Source organism: Pan troglodytes, chromosome 8 (assembly GCF_028858775.2).
Source record: "Pan troglodytes isolate AG18354 chromosome 8, NHGRI_mPanTro3-v2.0_pri, whole genome shotgun sequence".
Classification (NCBI taxonomy): Eukaryota; Metazoa; Chordata; class Mammalia; order Primates; family Hominidae; genus Pan; species Pan troglodytes.
In genome coordinates this window covers 17,201,051-17,222,871 of record NC_072406.2, presented here as the reverse complement: position 1 = coordinate 17,222,871, position 21,821 = coordinate 17,201,051, and the positions used below count along the sequence as shown (strand labels likewise).

The 21,821-nt window shown below is 37.0% G+C and overlaps 1 long non-coding RNA gene across 1 annotated transcript in view; it reads right to left on the bottom strand.

Annotated features, from left to right (window-relative positions):
- The window catches only part of LOC104008083 (uncharacterized), a 32,551-nt gene extending 22,843 nt beyond the window's left edge, over positions 1 to 9,708 (bottom strand). The window contains exons 1-2 of the long non-coding RNA XR_682513.2: positions 9,477 to 9,708; positions 2,122 to 2,224 (exon numbers count right to left, since the gene is read on the bottom strand). This is a non-coding gene — a long non-coding RNA (uncharacterized LOC104008083). The remainder of the gene's footprint in view (positions 1 to 2,121; positions 2,225 to 9,476) is intronic.
- Between the last annotated feature and the right edge of the window lie 12,113 nt (positions 9,709 to 21,821).

Below are 21,821 nucleotides of genomic sequence, written 5' to 3'. Positions count from 1 at the left end.
ATTGGGGTGGAGTCTAATGAGATTCCTGTAGTGAAGGCTATGGTACTTGTCCTGTATACTTACATCTCCCTTTATTCAGTGTATTTACAGATGTCAGGTTCAGCGAATCATTTGTATTTAAGGATACAAAAATATATCAGGGAAAAATGAAGTTGTAGAAATACAATTTGCTGCTTTTGTCATTGCATTTAATAGACCCTAAACACAATTAACATAAACCAAAAAATATTAAGAGTGTGGGAAGTGTTTCTGATAGATTTGTGAAATTTAAAAGGCCAGTCTCTAAGACATAGGGGCGCTGGGCCACCTCATAAATCCACACTTCAGAGCATCACCATTGACCCGGTTCTGCTGCCAAAGGAACCTATACTTGTTAATTTTCAATGTCAAATTCCACATTTCTCGATGGAACATGAATGGCTCACATTGGAATAAAGGTTCTATAACTAGAAACGTCTTTCTTGTTTTATAACCAGGCAGGCAGGCAGGCAGGTAGGCAGGAGAACAGAATGGGCTACTCAAATCCCACAGTGCTGAATCTGGAGCTTTGCGTGGAGAAAGAGAACGTAGAGGCGGTTTATTTTCGTCTTCACCTGACAAGGATCCTGAGTCTGTGGAGAGTTGAGGGCTGTGCCCAAGACTTTGCTGGAGGCTTCGCTTTAGCTAGAAGAGAGGACTCCCAATTCCCACTTCTTTACTGTGTTTAATTGACCTGGAGATGAATGATGGAAGTTAGATTACAAAGACTGCAAGATTGAATGGATATTAAATCACCAGGTCTTCAAGGAAACAGGGAAGAATTCTATGTCTTGAACTTATAATCTGAGAAGGTAATTCAAGCATGGAGAACACCAATGAGGCACTTCTGCTGGTTCGTTGCATTTCCCTACGTCACTGCTATGCAGCGGCAAGCCGTGGGAATAAAGATTGTTAGGAGACTATAAATGATCATGTAACATCATCTTCTCAGCTGTAGACTTTATCTCAACATGCAGCATTGAAGATCCTTTTCACTCTGTGTCGGATTGGGTTCCTCGTCCCCATTCAATGTGCCCTCCTGTTTGAGACTCGCAGTCCAGCCTGATGGCTCACAAACTTAGGTCCCCACTCCGGCCGCATCAACATCAATGCAGAACTTGTTAGAAGTGACATGCTTAAGGTACTTCCTGAGAACTGTGGAATCAGAAACACTGGGAATGAGGCCCAACAGTCTTTCTTTTAACAAGCCTTCCAGGTAATTTTAATACATGCTAAAATGTGAGAACCACTAACTCTAGCCTATTGATATTGCCTTTCTAAACACTATCCCCAGCCAGGTGCGGTGGCTTATGACTGTAATCCCAGCACTTTGGGAGCCGGGGTGGGCGAATCACTTGAGCCCAGGAGTTTGAGATCAGCCTGGGCAATGGGTGAAACCCTGTTTCTACTAACAAAATACAAAAAACAGAGAGATAGCCAGGCATGGTGGGTGGGTACCAGCTCCTCGGGAGACTGAGGTAGGAGGATTGCTTGAGCCTGGGAGGTCGAGCCTGCAATGAACAGTGTTTGAGCCATTGCACTACAGCCTGGGCAACAGAGCAAGACCATCTCACAAAAAAGAAATTAAAAAATAAACATTACCCCCGATAATTACTTATTTTATATGTAGCTGATTTTAGTTATTTTCATCTGAGCAAACTTAGAGTACATTGTATATGTACAGTATTATTCTAAGTATTTTAGAAATAGTAACTAACTTAATCCTCTAACAGCCCTTTGACATAATAGCTATATCATTTCAATCTTACAGTGGAGGAAACAGGCACAGAGTAGCTGGTGGAAGATGTGAGTCCCGTGCTGGGAAGCCTGGCTCCTGAGCCACCCTCTCACACAGGATCCTAATAAGACCACTCGTGACCAGCCTTCAGCTCACTCTAGGCTACCCTTCTCAACCCTCACTTTGAATATGCATTTGTTATTTCTACCACTCATTGTCCACCTTCATTCTTGCAGCAAGAACTTTCCAGCAGTCCCTGGGGAACACTTCCTCTAATCCCTTGCTAACTAAAATGAAGTGTGGCATCAGCCCAGCAGCGGCAGTGCCCCCCGGAGGTGTTAGAAAGGCAGAACTTCAGGCTCTACCTTGGAGCTGCTGAATCTGAATCTCATTTAACAAGATCCTCAGGAGAAGCAAATGCACTGTCCTACCACAGTCTTCTTAACATTCTTCCAGGGACAAGTCCATCTGCAAGATGCAGAAATGAGCATTGATCTGGGGGAATTTGATCAGCAATAATCAATCCCTCTAGCCACAGGAACTGGTGCCTGATAATAACATAATGCAAAGCAAGGCAATAAGGTGAGTGAAACTTGAGGGGCATGACTTTTTGTGTGTGTTTTTGGAGGAGAGAGTTTCCCTGTTACTCTAGACTGGATGCCATTGTGATGTGAGACTAAAGACGCCAGACTCCACCATATAGAGCAGGGTATGGAGCCAGTCAGGTGATATGGAGCCCTAGACAAAGACAGGCCCTGCAACATCTTTGTCTGGTGCCAGGTTTTCTTTTAACCTTTTAGTTTTGTGAGTCAATCAATCTCCTTTTTACTGAATGCAGGTTGAGTCCTGTTTTTGTTTCTGGGTCACATATGCAGTAAGACATAGATACCAGTACAACATCTGCTCTACTCATTGGGTACTTTATTAGCTCTCACCCAGGGCTGTTAATAAACACCTGTGTAGGTGTTTTTATCTCTGCAGATAGAGTGTAAGTTCCTTGAGAGGATGATACTACCTTTTACCTTTTTATTTATTTATTTATTTTTGGTGACTGCTATGATGCCTTGTAGAGTACAGAGTAGTGAACACGTTATTTTATAGTGAATAAAAGAGAATGAGTTTAAGAACATTGATTTGCAATGTTTAAAATGGTCAGAGGAGGGAGGACATTTAGTTCATCAAATTTTCATTGGACGCTGTCCAGGGCCGTAGACTAGGCTGTGCATTGGTGATGCAGAGGTGGTTAAAGTATGACTCCAGACGTCAAACATACTACAGATCATGGGGGGAGTCACAGTAACTTTTTAATAATTTTCAACGGATGTAGGATAATTCATAGCACTCTTATGCTGTATACACAGGAGGCGTTATTTCATAGCTGAAGGTAGAAAGCAGATTGATTAAGCAACTTAAGGAGTATGATGAGTAAAAATCAAAAGTGTATTTGAATCCAAGTGAGTTTGATTAGAAAGACAACTTCCCCCACTACACCAGTAAACCATTCTGAGTTTTTAATTTCTTGGTTTGTTTTCACCATTGCGTGCCTAAAAGTTGGCTTCAAAAAGTTCCCCTTTTTAGTAAATTGTAGAATTTTTATCTGTGAGAATGCTTGTCTACGCAAGCATTTCCACATGTGTTTAAATCCTCTTGGCTAAAATTTATCTAATTGGAATAGTTAATAACGTTTGATGCATTACTCAACATACTGATGGCATCATTAGTTGAGAGCTGTGTCCTTAAATGAGGCGAGTTCTTCCCCTACTGAACATGTGTATCAGCTCTGCCCCCACAGGCTCACTTGTCCTGCATGTCATAAAAGGAGGAACTCATAAACTCTGGATGAAGACAGGATCCCCGGTATCTTGTGATTTCCTGGACTCACCTTTTGTCTATTTATCTTTTTCACTATATCCTACTCATATTCACACCAGGGTATTTTAATATTCTTCAGATGCCTGCCCCGGCTCTTCAATACTTACGTCATGTTCTTTTTAATTTGATGACAAGATTAGATGTTGTGTTCTTGTCTTCCCAGCCTCTACCAAGCCTACTGACTTGACTTGGAAAATCTCTGGAGTTTTGACTCACTATCAGCTATAGGTATGAGCTTGGGTGTAATTTTAAAGGTATTTTCTATACCACTTAATAACTCCATCATCTTGGCAAGTAAGCTCTCTAGTTAAGGGAAGATATTTAATCTAAAAATGTCCAAGTTTAATCATATGTCTACAGTTGTTAAAATACAACATGTATGGACTTAGGTTTTCAGTTTTAACATGAAAGAACTTGGAAGCTGTCACTCTGTCCTTACAATAGAAAAAATCTGGAAAAACTGAAAACAACTTTATAAGAGCCATCAGAGAACTGAGGTTGCAAAGCAAACTACAGCACCAACATCTGGAGAGACAGGTTCATCTGGAGAGACACAGCCCAGAGGTGTTCACCTGGAACAGAAGCTGCTGGATCCCTGAAGGGTAGGAACACTGGCATGGTCATCGGAGGACCTGCGGGAGGCTTAGTGTCCAGCGTGGTGCTGCAGTCTTAGGGGAGCTCGCACTTTCCTGGGCTTTACCTCCAGGAACCCACACTTCTTACAGTGAAAATCAGAGAAACATCGCCTCTTGGTCATTTCAGGGGGGAGATAAAAGTAATCATTGTAAAACACATAAGTTTTTCCATAAAAAAGACCTACACACTAGGGAAAAAGATGCTGTCAAAGCCATATCCCCGTGAGGGAAGGGTATTCCTCCAAAACCCACAAGCAATAACAGTCAGGACTTCAAGGAAATAGATGGAGAATATCGAGGCCATAGAAGGACGAAAGGATAGTGGAGAGAAAAAAGCTATACCACTGGAGAGACACTTGTGAAAGCTACATCTCCAAGACACTGTCTCCTGAAACATTGATATGTAAAGGGAAGATGGTATACACTCCCCTCCTCTCCACCTCCCCACCACGCCCGTAATATAATAACAGTGAATTACAGACAGATGCACTGCAAGGCACAGGCTCTATCTGAGAGATGAAGGGTTGAATTTTCCACGTGGCATAACAATCCTCAAGGTGCTCCCACTGAGGGTAAAAATACATGTGACAAAACCTGATGGAACTGAAGAAAGAAATACACAAATCTGCTGCTACTGTTGGAAACTTCAACACCCCACCTTTTTTAACTGATAGATTAAGCAGACAGAAAATCAGTAAAGATATGGTTGAACTGAAGAGCACTATCAATCAACACATACAAATTGACATATATAGAATACATTAGTAACAGTGGAATACACATTCTTTTCAAGTTCACAGGAAACATTCACCAATATAGACCACGTTCTAGTCTAAAACGCACTCCTTAACAAACTTAAAACAATAGAAATGAAACAAAGTATGTGTTTACAAAACAGTGGAATTAAACTAGAAATCAATAGCCAAAATATAGCTGGAAAACCCTCCAAATATATGACAATTAAACAATATATTTTTAAATAATTTACACGTCGAAGAAGAAGTCTCAAGAAAAGTTATAAACTATTTTTAACTAAAGGAAAATGCATCTTATATAATGGATGGAGTGTGGTAGAAGTGGTTCTTAGAGGTATTTTATAGGATTGGATGCATACTTAGAAAAAAAATCTACAATCAATAACATAAGCTTCCACCTAAGAAATGAAGAAAGAACAATGTAAGCCTATAGCCAGCCATAGAAAAGACATAACACACACTAGAGCACAAGTCAATGAAGCTGAAAACAAGGAAACGATGGAAAAAAATTGGCAACACAAAAAGCTGTCTGGTTCTCTGAAAAGATCAGTAAAATTGCAACACCTCAAGCCAAGTTAAATGAGAAAAAGTTTTTTTAAAAAGAGAGAGAGTGAGAAGGCAAAATTTACAAATACCAGAAATCAAGTAAGATTTACTACTGATTCTACGGAGATTAAAATGATATTAAAGGAATACTATGTACAACTCTATGTCATACATTTGATAATTTAGATGAAATGGATCTATTCCTTAAAAGGCACAAACTACCAAAACCCATAAAAGGAAACCTATATAACTTGAATAGTGCTATATCTGTTAAAGAGGTGGAATTAATAATAATGACATTAAAAAAATCAGTCCCAAAAGGTTTCACTGGTGAATTCCACGAAATATTTAATGAAGAAGAAATACCAGTTCCCTTTGACCTTTTCCAGAAAGTAGCAGAGACACTTTCTCATTTTATGAAGCCAGTTTCTATATGCTTTAGTGCTGATAATTTACTACTCAGGATGATTTTTAAAAGTTATTTCGGTAATAAGAAGATACATACTTTTTTATATTTTTTTGAGACAAAAAATAATGATGAAATATTCTTTACACCAAACCCCCATGACACAAAATTTACCTACATAAGAAACCTGTACTTGTACCCCCGAACCTAAAATAAAAGTTAAAAAATTTTTTAAAAGTCAAAAGAATAAAAATAATTTTCTTAAAATAAAATCCTAATGGAACTCTTACTGCAGTACTTGAACTCTATGAATATAGTTAGGAGAGGTACTAATGGGTATTTTTTTTAATAAGAAAAAGAACATTTTTAAAAATCAGTTAATTCCAAAGTATCACAGCCTTCTGTTCTAAAAGCCAAGGGGACAGCAAACTCTGTTTTGGGGGTAAATTTTACTAAAATAGAACAAATTAGAACTAACTTTTGATTTTGAGGAATATCACTAAGAATACCCCCAAGAAAACATTTCATCAGCATGGTGGTGGTCCAGGGCTTGGACTAGATTTTCCATGTAATTTGGGCTTTCTATAATCTCTTACTAACCATTATCATCAACATCAATCTTGTCGGCAGCACAGAGAAGTAAACTAAGTCAAGAAAGATTTTCCTAAAGACTAATGGAAAGAAGACATACATTATTATGAATCTGGATAATTTGTTTTTCAATACGATATGGTTTGGCTGTGTCCCCACCCAAATGTCATCTCAAATTGTGATCCCCATGTGTGGACAGAGGGACTTGGTGAGAGGTGATTGCATTGTGGGGGTGGTTTCCCCCATGCTGTTCTCATGATAGTGAGGGCACTCTCACAAGATCTGGTTGTTTGATAAGTGTCTGGCATCTCCCCTGTTTGCTCTCTTTTTCTGCGGCCTTGTGAAGGAAGGTACTGGCATCTCCTTCACCCTCTGCCATGATTGTAAGTTTCCCGAGGCCTCCCCAACCATGTGGAATTATGAGTCCATTAAATTACTTTTCTTTATAAATTTCCCAGTCTTGGGCAGTTCTTTATAGCAGTGTGAAAATGGACTAATACACAATATAAAATATACCACAGCCTTAATATGGGGAAAAATATGTAACCTCAATTACAGGGTTAAAACATACCCTGTGCTAAACCTATCAGCTTATCAGAGTTGGAGTGAGAAAATATGACCTTTTTTCCCAGCCTATGATCCACCTTCACAAATCCAGATTCCAGTTTGAGCACCCACTCATCATTCAGCGGCTGGCATTTGAGATTCCCATCCCCTCCGGAGAGACTCATCCTGACGCCCACTCCATCCCACCCAATGGGACACCTAGCTCTCAACATAACCTCACAAACCCATCACCATATGAGAGGGCATTATAAGTAACAAGGCAGGGTTTTCTCCAAACACCAAGCGAAATGGCCAATCCATAACCTACTCATTGATGCAGAATTCTTAGAGTTGGAGAAACTAGCTCCAGGGAGGTCATAAGATGTGAACGGAGGAGCACAGAGCTAGGAGATTGGAGGCCTGGGTGGATTCCCAGTCTCGGAGTTCACACACCACGGTCCACCAGGGAAGTCATTTAATCTCTCTTACCTTAGCCCACTCAACCATAAAGTGGAGGGAATATGTAAAAGAAGACTGTAGATACCATAAAATAAAATACTATACATGAATGATCTTTTACAGTGTGGTGTACATGGTAGCTGCCCAATAAATTAAAGAAATGATTAGAATGAATGGGTTTTACTCATGATGTGATCATTTAGTTTTCATACCACTTCTGTTACTATATCTGATGGTGATGCTTGCTTTTACTTTGAGCACAAATCCACATTAACCGGCACAAGAGCATGATAATGGTTACCTTTTTCCCAGCCCTTCACCTCTGCAGGGACTTCTCATGTTAGCTGACAGTGTGGGCGGCAGGTGTTCTTGTCTTCACCTTCTCTGTTGAAAGCTGTGCACCCCCCATGCTCTAACACTTTACTTTACTTGATCGTGTTTCCTGTCATCCCCCCAAATATTTGTCTGTGTGTTTATTGCTTCCCCAACCAGAATGTATGTTTCATAAACAGCAGCTTTGTTCTCTTTTTTTCCTCTGTAAGCTGGAGCAGTGTGCAGCGTGATGCATGTGCTCAGTGCACGGCTGCTTAAATGAGAGGACACACGCATCAACTCCCCTTATACAGAGGAGGAAAAGGAGCTTTGTAAAAGGACATGGCAGTAAACCTCCCGTCTGAGCCTGTAGCTCATGCCTTTGCATGTTTCAGCAAGAATGAAGAAAATCAGTCAAGAGTTTCCACATCACACCTGCCAGGGCTATACCCTGGGTGTTTACAGAGTCGAGGACACTGAGACCAATATAACAGGTAGATTGACTGTGATAGAAAAGACGCCTCAAATACAATTTATTCAAGTCTAAGAAATGAAATCTCATTCAGTTTCAGGCCTCATCAACAGCAGGGAGAACCACGAATCACAAACTTCTTTTGCACTGGGAAAGGTGTTGTCATGGGAACAGGGCTGCTGGCCATTTGGCCATCTCACTCATCTCTAGAGGAAGGCAGGTGAGGAAGGTAAGAGTCACAGTCAGGTAGGAAGGCCTGCGATAAGATCCAAGGAAGATGGGGGATATACTTCTACCATGTGTCATGTTGGTAGCAAATGTAGTAAGAATAAAATGTCACCATCTGATCCACATTACATCTGAATAGAACATCATCTAGCAGAGTTTCCTTGCCTCTATATGATTATAGGCTGTGTTGACATCAAAGAGATATAATAAAGCATATTGGCCTAACAGAACATATTATCATAGAATAAATAAGAGTCCTAAAAAATGAACAGGGGACAGATTCTAAGTGGCTGGGTTTATGCCCATGCTAAGATCACCAAAGCTCCTAACCTCTGGGAGATGGGAAATCATGAGTCTCATAGCCTGGCAGGCTACAGTCTAACAAGACTGGCTTCATGCACATATATTGATCTTTTGATGGTGGTCAAGCATCCCCAGCCATGGACCCTGTTGATATTAAAAATGTGATGACACCCAAAAACAGTGTGAAATCAGTAGGAAAAAGATTTGAATAAAACGACCAACCCACAGGTGTCCAGGGACAAGACCAAGACAATTCCTACCCTGACACAGTGACAAATAGGTGCTAAGTGGACATCATTAGTTTCCTATCTTGTTGGTCTTTCCTGTTGACAAATACCTGTTTAAAGCATGTTTTAATGTTTTCCTCAGTAGGCTCTGCAAAATAAAACCCAAATGGGAAACAGTTATAGCATATGATCCTATGTAAATTAATAGCAGCAAAAAAGAGGAAAAGAAGAAAAGAAAGAAACCCTCCTTAACACCTCCTTTCACTCACGTTTCCTCATATTTTCCCTTAGTCCTTCAACAGAGCAGCAGTAGAAATACAATGATTTATGAATTCCACGGGGTGAATTCTTGAAGTAATAACACTTACCACCATGAAGTTCTCAGATTTCTTTTCCAGACAGGAACCCTGAGAGCAAAGAAAATTACTGGACTCTCACGGTCAGGCATTTCATTGTATAGTCCTGGCAACGTGACCCTAATGAGAAGAAGTCCATACTTCAGTTTTGGTTTAGAATTCAGTGACAGTTTGATTGTGGGCTCAACCTCTTCTGCTTCCATTGGAATGTGAGTTACATGCTGAATTAATGAGCAAAAACATTAGGGCTTTGAGTCTGTTTTGCACTTTCCTAGTTCCCTTCATTTTATTTTCAGTGGTTTATTTTATTTTTGTATCTTGATCCAAAATTCATTTGCATATGATTTTTGTGCACACTAAGATCATCCTGAAGAACATGGACTTGTAAAACACTGGGAATCAATTACCCTCAGGAAATCCGTCGACTTGGTGAGGTGTGTCCTTTACAGTTAGTTACTATGAAATTCCCCTTTTCTAAAAATCCTGTCATTAAACCCCATGATGGCTTTCCGTTGCTCACTGCTGATCTTTTGCCTCTCAGTAAGCATGAAGAACACTTTCTCTTTCTTGCTGTGAGTTAATGCTATTTATATTTTAGAAATGCCAGATTCCTTCACAAGTCACTTGAGACTCGGTGGCAAGAATGAATTACCCTGAACTGTCTGTCTCTCTCCTGACAGGTCTGCCTGAAAGGCAGCTTGCCTGGAGCTGCATTCATTGTTATTTCACAATCTGAGAGCCAGCAAGAGACAGTTTTACAAATTTCTAACATAAGGCATAAAATGAAATTCAACAGAAACTAATCTTTCCTTTTTTTAAATTCCTGGCTTTGACCAAATTAGTAGGGAATGACATATTTTGAATCACTTAGTGTACATACTATTGTATTTCTCTGCAATTTAATCTTCTTATCATTGCTCCAGGGAGACATATATTAAAGTTTATTGGCAAATACATTTCCCTTGATTCCCTTTGTTCCAAAATAAAATGATGAATTAAGACTTAGCACATATATTAGCATTTAGTATTTGCTAGAGTTTCCACTTTGCACATACAAATACTGATCTGTACCCTGTGGCAACCAATTATAATACGTGTACTGATATTGTACAATTTTAAATTGGTAGAACAACTGAGCTGATACTTTAAGCCAGCAAAAAAAATGTTTGTTTTCTAGATTAATGAAATAACAGGATAAAACCTGAAGTGAATATTAATGTGTGTTATCTATGATACTGTCTATCAATTAATATAAAATGCATGTTCTTTTATTTATTCTAGAAATAAATCTACTGTGTTATGATTATTTATCTAATAATTAAGTAACTAATGAACGATTAATCCATGACAATTGGTCCAGCATTTCTTCATGATTTTTTGTTCCCTGGGTAAACCAAAGGTAAACAAATGCATGGCTGAGATGCCCAGGGTTCCTAAAGCTCCCTAGGGAATGTCAAAAATAAACAGATCTTCCCAAACATTAGCACTGATCTCCTTTTACATTGAAAGTTCATGTTTAAAGAGAGGGAATTCCCCACCCCAGTAATAGCAGTTGAATCAATAGAAACTGTGATTCTTGCCCCTATTTGTAGTTTTAAAATGAACTCTTCTCAGAATATCGTCCCCAATTAATAATGATAATGATAAAATCCTATCAGTAATAATGAATATTTATTTAGTTCTTTGACTTGTGTCACATGTCATATTAAGCACTATTTTTCATTATTTAACTCTCAGCAATCACATGGGGTTGGTAACCCCATTTTACAAACAAAAACAAAACAAATAAAAATTCAAGAAGTTTTTAGAGAGGTTACATCACTTGTCACAAGATGTGTAAATGGAGAATCTACGACTCAAACTAAGACATCCTTAACCCAGTGCCTGTGTCTTAAGCACTAAATATTTTCATTAATCATCAGTCTCATAATAAGAAAAATAATGATTTAATAAAGAAATTTCTGTTCAAATTCTCCTTTTAAGTACTTAGAGTAATAGGTTTCTTCATAATTAGTTGCAGTCTCGTATTTCAATCTCATTCTTTTGTCAAACTTACCTTCTGCTAAACCAAGTCCCAACGATTTCATTGTATAATTTTTCTCCAATGCATTTATTTCTCTTGCTCTCTATCAATAAATTATCATTCAGCCTACAAACATTTCTTGCTAAAATCTTTAAAAAAAAAATCTTTCTAAGCAGTCTCTCCAGAGTCTCTCTGCAAGCAGCACCGTTTTCCAACCCATTCTCTACTCTGCAATCATCGTAGTCTTTTCTCAACACAAATCTGATGTTGAATGCTTGCTTCAAAGACTCCATTGGTGTCCCATTGAACTTAAAATAGACATCAATAGGCCGGGTGTGGTGGCTCACACCTGTAATCCCAGCATTTTGAGAGGCTGAAGTGGGTGGATCGCCTGAGGTCAGGAGCTCGAGACCAGCCTGACCAACATGGCGAAACCCCGTCTCTACTAAAAATACACACACACACACACACACACACACACACACAAGCTGGGCATGGTGGCACCTGTAATCTCAGCTACTCGGGAGGCTGAGAGATGAGAACTGCTTGAACCAGAAGGTAGAGGTTGCAGTGAGCTGAGATCTTGCCATTGCACTCCAGCCTGGGAGACAGAGTGAATGACTTCATCTCAAAAACAAACGAACAACAACAACAACAATTTTAAAAAAATACAGAACAACGTATTTAAGATCGCCTGCGAGTCTTGTGCAGTCTTCCCACCTAGAACCATTGTATGTGTAAAGGGATGGAATTCGCAAAAACTTTCATATTGTACATCGCAAAAGTTCTAAACATTCTTTATAGGGTAGTGGATTAAAGCATGATATATTTTTAAAGGGAAAAATAGTGAAACAATTTTGATATATCCATACATTATAGAATATTATGAAACCATTTAAAGTGATCATATATCTAGATTATATGAATGTTGATAAATGATTGATAGATGTGGATATAGACATCAACATTGATCGAGGTAATTCCCATAAAACATAGATAAATGATGAGGTAAAAGAAAAAGGTCAATTTAAAAATACATAGAAGTACATCTAAAGATATAATTAATTATATATTAAACACATAATATATATTATATCAAACTATTAATGATCTCTATTTTAACAAATCCTAATTTTCTTTGAATTAATTAGTGCCTAGTAATAAATGGTTTTGCACTCATATTAACATCTCTAAATTTCCTAAGTCCAGTACAATTCATTTGCCTGCAACATTGCTTGGATAATATTAAGCAACTATATCTTCTAGCATATAAAATATTAATGTATGGTTATTTTACGTTAAAAACACTTAAAAATCAATTTTTTATCTTATAATTTTAGTTATAAATAAAGGTTAAACCAATCTGATTATAAGAAGTATTAAGAAACACCACTTCTGTTAAGAACTATCTTGGATTTATTAATAATATATCTCTGCACTAAAAATCTTGTATATATTTTTACATATGACTTCCACTATTTTCTTCTGCATTTCTTTCTTCCTTTAAAGTATAATTTTGCTTATAGTTCTATCTGATATTAAGTTCTGTAAGTATTTTTAAAAGTATATTCTTAGATACAATAAATAGAAAGATTATCTTCAGGTAACAAAAATACATATATATTTTATCTTAACATAGATTATAATTTAGAATTACAAATATATATTGGAGAAATATTTATCCAGAATAGTTCATTATTAAAAGTTATTGGTTTGAAACAACTACTATACCTTAAACCACTTTTAAAAAATCTCCTCAATTTATGCCAAATTCTTGAAAGGAGAACTCATTATAAAGACTCAGAAAGTTTTGGACATAAGTATTATTTTCAAAACAAATGTTTTGATGGGTTAAATGTTAAATAATCAGAAACACATGGAGTAAGTTTTCCTCTAAATACAAGGGGTGCAAAATTCAAGGAAAATATATTTGATGGAACTTATTTTCTTTGTCTAATCCAGAGTGTTCGAAAAGTATTTGAAATATTTTTCAGGCACAGAGGGTTGAGCTCCACTTATATATTATGCATGCATGTATGTGCGTGTGTGTGTATATATAGAATATATATATAATATAATACATATACATATATAGAAAATAAATGGCTAAAAAAAATAAATGGCTAAGAAAGAACAGCGTTATTGGTATTCAGGCATTGTTACAATCCTGGATCTATTCCTTCCCATTTATTTTAATGCTTTGGTGTCCTGTTATTAATTCAATCATTTGATTAGCCAATAGTACAGACTTAATTTAAATGGATAAAACATGAACTAAAACTTACAATATGTTAATGCTTATTAATTTATTTCCTTAAATAACTAAGGTTGTCATAAATTTAAAATGACAGGGAAATCTTTGAATTGCACATTTCTGGGAAGTCAGGTGACCAGTATTTTCTAGTTAATTGGAAAATTTTGCTTTTTGACACACCTAGTAATTAAGACATTATAATTTAATTTTGGCATGCAGGTTAAAATAATCCAAAACGAAATGTCATTCTGGGGAGCCTTATACTTACAACAATCTTTACAATTAATAAGAAAATATTTGTGCTAACCTATGATGACCTAATAAGTTGTTTGTTTACTCTCCTTTATTTAAAAAAAAAATACTGTCTTACAGCAGAGGAAAGACAATAATGTACATTTGAAACATCTGAGAGAGAATTTAAGCCTGGCATGGTGGCTCATGCCTGTAATCCTAGCACTTTGGGAGGCTGAGGCAGGAAGATTACTTGAGCTTAAGAGTTCAAGACCAGACGGGGCAACATAGTGAGTCCCCATCTCTATTATGTTAATTTTGTTTTAATTTTATAAAAAGAAATAATGGAATTTAAAATTTAGGAAAAGGCATAAACCAAGGCACCATCAAGCAGCATTTCTCAGTTTGCAGAGTATGTTCCGTGAGGTACTGCTTCTGCAAGAGTATCTCGTACACACGCTATGCACACACACATACATGCACACACACCACACTATACCCCAAACACACTCACACAGGAGTGCACTTTCTGAGACAGGTAAACCTGGGGAATATTTCAATTTGTATGCTTAGAAAAGCCTTTAAAGGTGCCGAAACCTCCTGCAGCAGTGAAAATAAAATGACTGAAAGACCAAAGTTGACGTTCAATTCCATTTAATCTGCAATTTCCCAAACTCATTACACTTCAGAGAATTGTTCTCTTGAGTAATACCTAAGAATTATGCCCCAGGATTAGTTTTCTGACCCACTGTGGTACATGGCGCTTTATAATATTATGGATATTAATCACAGCTAACCCTTGAACAATGTGGGGACAGGAGCCCTGAGCAACGTCGCAGTCAGAAATCCACGTGAAAGTTGTGATTCCTCAAAAACACAGTAGCCTGCTCTTGGCCAGAAGCCTTACTGATAACATCAATAGTCAATTCACAGATATTTATGTATATATACTACATTCTTACAATAAAGTAAGCTAGAGAAAAGAAAGGTTATTAAGACAGTAATAAGGAGGAAAAACCATATTTACAATTCATTAAATGGAAGTGGGTCATCACAAAGGGCTTCATCCTCACCATCCTCTCATTGAGCAGGCTGAGGAGGAGGAGGAAGAGGAGGGGTTGGTCATGCTGCCTCAGGTGTGGCAGAGGTGGAAGAAAATCCTTTCAGTGACCTGTACAGTTTAAACCTATATTGTTCAACAATCAACTGTAATTTGCTTAATGCTTCACAGCAGCTGGCATAAAAGGGAGATCTGATTGATTGATTAAATTATATCTCGGGTCAGTAAAGAAAAAAATAGCCTTTCTAAAATCGGAACTATGGTTTCTTGTAAATAATAAGGGGGAGGTTGCAGCTTGTTGGAACATTACCCTCCTGAATTAGAGTTGAATGAGTACCATAAGGTAAAAAATACATAGCTGGAATATTACAGTCAATTACTTTACAGATAATGTAGTCAATCTAACTTTCGGAAACTAATTACTCAAGAGAGCATTTTTCCTGTTTCTTTGCTTTGGTGAAATGTAGTACATGCTTATTCATAATATGTAAAGATCTGTATAAGTAGAAAAACTAAAACCACTTTAAGTTTCATCACATAGATGAGTATGTTGATATGCATCAATGAAAGTCATTCTGTGTGAATACAAATCAGGTACTAAGGAAGAAGAGTGTTATTAGTTGTTTATTCTCATTATTTCTATTTCCTCTCTTTCCAGTCAAGTTGAATCTACTGTAATCTGGCCCCTGTCATTTGAGTCTTTAAAAAAAGGGGGATGGGCCGGACGCGGTGGCTCACGCCTGTAATCCCAGCACTTTGGGAGGCCGAGGCGGGCGGATCACGAGGTCAGGAGATTGAGACCATCCTGGCTAACATGGTGAAACCCTGTCTCTACTAAAAATACAAAAAATTAGCCGGGCGTGGTGGCGGGCTCCCGTAGTCCCAGCTACTCAGGAGGCTGAGGCAGGAGAATGGCGTGAACACGGGAGGCAGAGCTTGCAGTGAGCCCAGATCGCGCCACTGCACTCCAGCCTGGGCGACAGGACGAGACTCCATCTAAACAAAAAAATAAGGGGGAGTGGGGGGAGAGGCCATGCATCATGGCAGGGCCGTGCATCTCAGAATTCCTTATTCAGAAAATCTGGAATAGGACGTTAAGAATACGAATTTCTAACAAATGCTCAGGTGATACTCACGTTGCTGATTCAGGAAGAAGACTGTGGGAACCACTGCTGCGGGGGATTATTATTTCCATGGCGCTAGTATTGTACGTAATACATGAAGGAGGACATGGAAAAGGATCCACTGCGGCAAAGTAACCCCATTTCTACCTGTTTTGCATGTTATATGTTATCAAACACAGAACTCAAATAAGAGAAAAAATAAGTGTGTAGTTTTGCTGTGTAGAATAGGAAAAAAAGCTTTAAAAGTCAAGATTTGGGGATTTTGAAAATAAGCATTGTTGTTCATTTGTTATACACATTAAGTGCTAAGACCATAATCCTTCGACATTTTTCTGGTATCATATGAAATTATGTCAATTGGATATTTAATTTGTGTCAAACTATGAACAGTATCAGTTGTCATTTAAAAACAAACAACTAGGAATTCCAGTCTGGACCAGATAATACAGACTCCCCTGTCTTCCTCTACCCCCTTTTCCTCCCAACTAAGTGCAGTTATAATTCCTGAAAATTATTCAACAGGCAACTACAGGGGACATTTGGGAAGTGGCAAGAGGGAGGCAAATTGATGTAGGACCCCAGGATTGATGGACAAATACAGTAGGAAGATATTTCATCTCCCCTCCTCCCAGTAGAACAAGAGGAACGAGCCTTGATGTTTTTGACCCTAACCTAGCAATGAAAGGTAACCCAGGTGGGCTCATTCCTTGCCAGGAGCTAAAGGGAGCTTGTCCTGCAACAGCGGGGGAGCTGGCATAACAGGCAAAAAGGATTGATTAAGAGCCTTTCTAATAGTAAGTGGATAGGGAAAAAACACGCCTTCCTCAGTAGGTCTGAGAAACCTCCTCCCACAGAGATCTACTGAGTTCTCAGTCATTGTTATTATCACGGATTCATTCCTTTCTATTTATTTCAATGCTTTGGTGTCCTCTTATTAATGCAATCATTTATGAGGTGAATGACTAACTCTTTACATTAAAATCCTTCTAGTCATTTTTCTGTGCATAAGAAACTCACTTCAAATTTAATGACATAAGGAGGTTAAAAGTAAAGAATAGGAGAAGATATCTCATGTAAATGTTAATCATTACAGAATAGAATTTACTATATTAGTATGTGAAAGGTAGACTTCAAACCAAGGAAAATCACTAGATGCAAAGAGAGATGTTACATGACTATAAAATTATCAGTCCACAGTGAAGACATAGGAATTCCAAATGTGTGCACACCAAACAGTAGAACCACAAAATATATGAAGCAAAGCCTGATAGAGCTGAAACAGGAAATAGACAATTCCACAATCATAGTTGGGATGTAAAAACCTCTATGTAAGTAACTGACAGAACTTCTAGAGAAGAAATCAGCATTGATACGGACAAACTCTACACCACCAACAACCAACTGTGTCTAATTGAAGTGTATTGAACATCCACAAAACAACAGCAGAATACACACTTTTTTAAGGGCTTATGGAGCATTAGCCAAAATAGACTATAACCTAGGCCATACAGAAATCTTCACCTATTTAAATAATTGAAGTCATAAAGAATATATACTCTGACCATAACAGAATGAAACCAGAAGTCATTAAATGGAATACAACAGGAAAATCTCTAGAGGCATGAAAATTTTAAAAACACATTTATAAATAATCATAGGTCAAGGAGGAAGTCTCAAAGGAAATAAAAATATAAAGAGCTGAATAAAGCCTTTATAAACACTAAAGAAATAAACAGAAACAGAGCACAAATCACCAATATTAGGAATACAATATGGGCTATGATGGCAGATCTAACAGCCATTAAAAGGATAATAAGTGAATTCTACAAGCAAGTTTCTGCTCAGAAATTCAGCAGCTTAAAAGAAATGTACCAATTCTTTAAAACCAAAGCTACTAAAATAATCACACTGATGTAGACAATCTGAATTGGCCTGGGACTATCAAGGAAATTGAATTTAAAATGTATATGCTCTCAAGAAAGAAATTTCCAAGCACATATTCGTTCAGTGGAGCATTCTATCTAATATTTGAAGAATGATTAATACCAGTTATACATATTTTTCTAGAGAAATTAAAAAGAGATTAATTACTAACCTACTTTATAAAGCTAATAAGTTTTTATGTTAAAACAAGATGTGGTAAAAAAAATAAAATTACAGACCAACAATTTTTATGAACTTTGAGTCAAAAATGTTCACCAATTAGTGGGAAATTAAATCCAACAGTGTATAGAAAATATTATATATTATAATCAAATGTGATTTATTCCAGGTGTACAAAGCTTATTCAAGATTCTACAATGCAATTTATCATATCAAGAGGAAGAAGAAGAAAATCAGATGATCATATCAATTGATTCAGTACAAATTACTATAATTCTACACCTTTTCTTGATCAAACTCTCAGCATATTAGGGAATACAGAGGGATTTCTTCAACTTGATAATGAACATTTACAAAACAAAAAACAACAAGAAAAAGTTTACAGATAACATTATACTAATGATGAAAGGCTGAATGTTTCCCCCTAGAACTGGGTACAAAGCAAGGATGTCTTCTCATGACTCTTACCTGACACAGTAATGGGGATGTACGGCACTGAAATAGGTAAATAATAAAATAAGATAAAAAATACAAATTGAAAAGGAAGATATCAAACACTTCCAATTTTCAGAAGCTGTGAGTTCTATATGGAAAATCCCAAGGTATCTACCAAAAGAAAAATCCTAGACTAATTGAGTTTGGTAAAGTTTCAAGATACAAGGTCAATGCAAGTAAATCAGCAACATTTCTTTATATTAGTAGTAAACATGAGAATATAACGATTAAAAACAGAGTATCATTTACAATCACTCCAAAGGAAATAAAATACTTAACAAAACGTATACTGACTCTACAGACTGAACATTACCAAAAGCTGATGAAAGAAATAAAAGGAGACATAAATAAATGGAAGAAATATCATGTTCATGGGCTTGAAAAGTCAACAGTAAAGATGCCATTTTTTCCTAAATTGATCTACAGCTTCAGTGCAATTCCTTCCGAATCTCACCAGGGTTTTTGGTAGACATAAACAAGTTTATTCTAAAATTTGTATGGAAAGGCACAGGTCCTGGAATAACTAAAGCAACCTTACAAACAATAAAGAATAATGTAAGAAGAATCACTCTATCTTATATTAAAGTTTATTATGAAGCTACAATAATCCAAGCAGTGTGGTTTTGACAAAGCAAAGCAAAGACCTATAGGTCTTTGCTTCCCATAAGTTGGTAAGGAATAGAATAGAGAACCCAAATATCCCCACACAAATGTGATCAAATGATTTTTAGAAAAACTGCAAAAGCTATTCAATGGTAGAATGATAGCATTTTCAATAGATGATGCTGGAACAATTGGACATCCATAAGCCAAAAGTAATGAACCTCAACCTGAACTTCACATCTTAAAAAAAATAACTTAAAATGTATTGCATACATTAGTATAATACCGTAAAACTTTCAGAAAAATACATACAGATAGAGGACAATTTTCAGGAGCAAAAACTAGGCAAAGAGTTCTTATAACTGAAAGCAAAAGCATGAACCATAAGGAAAAAGTTGAAAACTTGGAGTTCAACACGATTAAAAACTTTTTTTTTGTCTGTGAAAGTCCATGTGAAGAGAATGAAAAGACAAGCTACAGCCTAGAGAAAGTATTTTCAAACCACATAGCTAGCAAAGGGCAAAGGCTAGTAAGTAGAATATATAAAGATCTCTCAAAATTCAACAGTAATGAAGAATCCAGTTTGAAAATGGGCAAAGACAGGAAGAGAAATTCCACTAACAAAGACATACATATGGCAAATAAACACATGGAAAGATTTTCAACATCACTAGCCATTAGAAAAATGCCAGTTAAGACCACATGAGATACCATTACACATCTATTAGACTAGCTAAAATTAAAAATAATGACAATACCAAATGCTGATGAGGAAGTGCAGAAACTGAATCACTCATGCATTATGGTCAGCCCTGTGAAGTGGCCCAACCACTCTGAAATTGTTTTGTATTTTTTTAATAAAACTAAACAAGCAATTACCATAGGGCCCAGTAAATTTACTGTTGGGTAGATATCCCAGACAAATGAAAACTTATTTTCACAGATAAAACAGCATACATATGTACCCAGAAACTTTATTTATAATAGCCATAAACTGGAAACCTCTCAGATGTAGTTGAAGACATGAATAAACTCCCACATACACACTATGGGATACTGCTGAGCAGTGCGAAGCAACAACCTGGATATGTCTCTAGGGAATTATGCGGAATAAGTGGAAAAAGCCAATTCCAAAATGTTACACACTATATTATTGTAACACCTTTGAAATGACAAAATTTTAGAAATGAAGAAGAGACTAGTGGTTGCTAAGGGGTTGGAATCCATGGGAAGATACAGGAGGGTGTGGCTAAAAGGCAATATGAGGATGGTTGTGTTGATGGAACCATTCGGTATCTGGACTGTGGTGGTGGATGACAAAATCTACAATGTGATAAAATCATATAGAACTAAACACACACACCACACATGCAAATGAGTTCAAGTTAAGCTTCGATATTCTGAATAAGATGGATGGAGTCTATCAATGTCGATTTCCTAGTTGTAATATTGCACCATTATTTTGTAAAATGTTAACAATGGAGAAGGTATTTCTTACAACTGCAGGTGAATCTATAATGATCTCAGGAAAAAATTTCCATTAAAAAATACCAACAACATGACAGACTAAGCCAAAAGTATTTTTCAGGAGGCATGTCTGCAGTGGGAACTCAATTGTTCTGAACCCAAGAAATGTACAGGAGGTGGAAACAGATGTGTACCCAACATCAGCCTATAAACACAAAACCTAACCTGAAAGGCTAAGAGCTTTATTCAAGCACTATTCAATCAGCCTCCCAACCTCAGTTGCTATGCTGTACACATTGTTCTAATTAGAGGGTCATTTCCTTTGCACAGATGTTTTCAATTTCAACAGACCACAGTGACGTACAGAGCAACAAAACAGTCCTTCTCATCTTCGGTGACTACATCTCTCCCCTAAGCCACAAGAGTTAAATCTTTGGACAGTCTTTATGAATGCATTCTGAATAGAAAACACCCCTAACAAAAGGATAACATATTGCACTAGAAAAAAACGATTTTATCCTACGGACTAAATAGTAAGCCACTCATTTTGAACACACTTCTTATAAAATAAAACCTCAGAACAGTAAGTACAAAATGAGCAAAACAGACTAAACTTTGAACTGGACCAATCAATTTTATAACATATATAAAATGTAAGTGTTATCCTTGCCTTTATTTCTGTCACTATGGTTACTTATGTGTTATATAAATATTGACTTTTTTTCTTATAAAAGTGTGCATTCAATTAAATGTAGAGAGGAAAAAAAGTGCGGAGAAGGAAACAAAACCCAATCACAGTTCTATCACACAAAACTAACCTCTACTTTTATTGTGCTTTAGTTCCTTGAAGCATTGATTTTATTCATATATGTATGCATTTAATTGAGGTACACCTACATGTAGGACATGAATCATAAAGTCACACTTGATGAACTTTTGTGGACATTTACATCCGTGACCCACATCATGACACAAGACACCTCCGGCCTTCCTCATA